Raw genomic sequence first — 3,227 nt, 5'->3', positions numbered from 1 at the left:
TGGGTCTTCACTTCTGCATGGACTTTTCTCTATCTGCAGGGAGAAAGGTCGACTCTCTAGTTGCCATGCGAGGACTTTTTATTGCAGTGGCTTTTCTTATGGAGCAGGGGCTCTAGGCTGCCTAAGCTCAGTAGTTATAGAGGATGGGTTCAGTTGCCCCAAGCCATGTGGGATCTTCCCAGACCGGGGACTGAACCCATGTTGTCTGCATGGGCAGGAGGATTCTTTACCACTAGGCCACCAGGGAAGTCCCACATGCGTGTATTGTAAAGGAAGGCTAGGGATCAAATTCCATCAGTTCAGTATGATTCTTTGTTTTTAAAAAATCACTTCCATCCTGAACAGAGAACAGATGTACCTCTACCACTTCTGAAAACATAGTGAAGGTGACACCTCTTCTTTCAGAAAAGCTTGTTAAGGGTTGAGTACGTAGGATTGATGGGAGATCATTTGATCCTTCAGCTTGGTTCACAGCAGGGCTGGAATTGGTTTAAGAATGGTAAACATACAAGAAGATATTTGTAGGAAGGGCAATGACATGTTATTCTCCACCATCGCTAATAATAACAGTATAAAAGTAAGTTAATTATAAGAGGCAAAAGTCATGGCATCTAGTCCCATCACTTCATGGCAAATCGATGGGGGGAAAATGGAAACAGTGGCAGGTTTTATTTTCTTGGTCTCCAAAATCACTGCAGATGGTGACTGTAACCATGAAATTAAGACACTTGCTCCTTGGAAGAAAAGTTATGGCAAACCTAGACAGCATATTAAAAACCAGAGACATCACTTTGCCGACAAAGGTCTGTACAGTCAAAGCTATGAGTTTTCCAGTAGTCATGTATCAATATGAGAATTAGACCACAAAGAAGGCTGAGTGCTGAAGAATTGATGCTTTTGAACTGTGGTGCCAGAGAAGACTCAGAGAGTCCCTTGGACAGCAAGGAGATCAAACCAGTCAATCCTAAAGAAAATCAACCCTGGCTGTTCTTTGGAAGGACTGATGTGGAAACTGAAGCTCCAATACTTTGGCCACCTGATACAAAGTGCTGACTCACTGGGAAAGACCCTGATGCTGCAAAAGATTGAGGGCAGGAGGAGAAGGGGTGACAGAAGATGAGATGGTTGAATGGCATCACCAACTAAATGGACATGAGTTTGAGCAAAGTCTGGGAAATAGTGAAGAGCAAAGAAGCCTGGTGTGCTACAGTCTATGGGGTCACAAAGTTCAGACTTAGCAGCTGAACAACAAGAACAACCAAAGTCAGTTTAGGTACAAAGAAGAGAGGACAGGAATAGTTCTAGCAGAATAAGCTTAGAAAATACAAAACTTGGAACTGTCCTTGAAGTCACTTTTAAGATACAAAGTGCAGTGATGCTACCATAGGCAAGCACTCAATGTGGATCCGTTTAGTCTATATGGTCTCTCAGGGTGGTAGTAATTATCATGGCATTTTTCCTCATAATGGATAAATTTCCTTCTCCTTCACCTTTTTTTTTTTTTTTTTTTTTAGATATTTGAAATACAACTTTACTCTGATTCTAAACAAAAAGGAATGGGAATGACAGTAACAAACAAGATTCCACCTCTCAATATTGTCATATGACTATAGCAGTCTCATATTTGAAACTCAAGGAGGAAACAGCTGTGTTCCAAACCACCTAAATATGCAGGTCCAAAAAATGAAGGTACTTTTTTTTCAACGGCCACATTCACTCCAAAGCCCATCCATCTCCTTCAGCGTCCAAAGATTAAGCACATGTTCTGCTTAGCTATATAATAAAGTGGCAAACACACCACACCACTGACATTGTAGGACAGTTGCCTATAAAACTAGACTTCTGACTCTGGGCCCCAGCTACACTTTCTCATAGGTCATCATCTTCATCCGGGAGAGCATTTGTCTGAGCCACCTCTGAATTATCCTTGTACTGTGCTGCCAAGGCTGGGTCCGTGACCACCTCTGGCGTGGCAAGAGTAGGCAGGCATGGTGACAGACTCCAACTTAGGATCTCCAATCAGTTTTCTAGCAAGCCAGAGGAAGGGCTTTTCAAAGCTGTAGTTACTTTTGGCAGAAATGTCATAGTACTGAAGATTCTTCTTTTGGTGGAAGACAATGGACTTTGCCTTAATCTTTCTGTCCTTAATATCCACTTTGTTGCCACGCAACACGATCGGGAATATCCACTTTGTTGCCACGCAACATGATCGGGATGTTCTCACACACTCATACCAGATATCTATGCCAGTTAGGCACATTCTTGTAAGTAACTCTTGATGTTGCATCAAACATTATAATGGCAAACTGAGTTTATATAATAGTCACCTCTCAGTTCACCAAATTTCTCCCGACAAGCTGGATCCCATACATTGAACTTAATCGGTCCTCTGCTGGTATGGAAAAAAGAGGATGGACCTCAACACCCAAGGTAGCTATATTCTTCTTCTCAGGTTTGCCAGTCAGCTGATGTTTCACGAATGTAGTTTTTCCAGTACCACCATCGTCAACCAATACAAGTGTGAACTAAACTTGAGGTTATCCTTGGGCAGCCATCATGATGTTACTTCCAGAAGCATATCCACACCCGTCCGACTGAGGCCTCATTCACTTTTTAAAACTGAAAAGTTTCATTATATTTTAATTGATGTATAGTTGCTGTATAATCTTATGTAAGTTACAGGTGTATGATATAATGATTCACCGTTTTAAAAGTTATACTCCATCTATGGTGGTAGTGGTTTAGTTGCTAGTCATCCAACTCTGCGACTCCACAGGCTATAGCCCTCCAGGCTCCTCTGTCTGTGAAATTTCCCAGGCAAGAGTACTGGAGTGTGTTATCATTTCCTTATTCAAGGGATGCTCTCAACCCACATCTCTTGCATCTCCTGCATTGGCAGGTGGATTCTTTACCCCTGAGCCATCTGGGAAACCCCATACTCCATTTATAATTATCACAAAATATTGACTATCTTCTCCAAGTTGTGCAATATATCTTTGTAGCTTCTTAAAAAAAATAAATTTAATATTTTATTGGAGGATGATTGCTTTACAATGCTGTGTTAATTTCTGCTGTACAACAATGTGGATCAGCTATATGTATTTGTATATTCCCTCCCTCTTGAGGCTCCCTTCCATCTCCCCCATCCCACCCCTCTAGGGCATCTCAGAGCACTGAGCTAGCTCCCTGTGCTTCCGACTAGCTGTCTATTTCACATGCAGGAGTGG

At 42.0% G+C, this 3,227-nt stretch overlaps 1 pseudogene; it reads right to left on the bottom strand.

The window, feature by feature from the left end:
- Positions 1–1,869: 1,869 nt before the first annotated feature.
- Positions 1,870–2,294, bottom strand: LOC136163190 (GTP-binding nuclear protein Ran-like; annotated as a pseudogene).
- Positions 2,295–3,227: the final 933 nt, after the last annotated feature.

This window comes from Muntiacus reevesi, chromosome 3, assembly GCF_963930625.1.
Source record: "Muntiacus reevesi chromosome 3, mMunRee1.1, whole genome shotgun sequence".
Classification (NCBI taxonomy): Eukaryota; Metazoa; Chordata; class Mammalia; order Artiodactyla; family Cervidae; genus Muntiacus; species Muntiacus reevesi.
The sequence above is the reverse complement of the archived record's forward strand: the minus strand, read 5'-3'. Positions and strand labels throughout refer to the sequence as shown.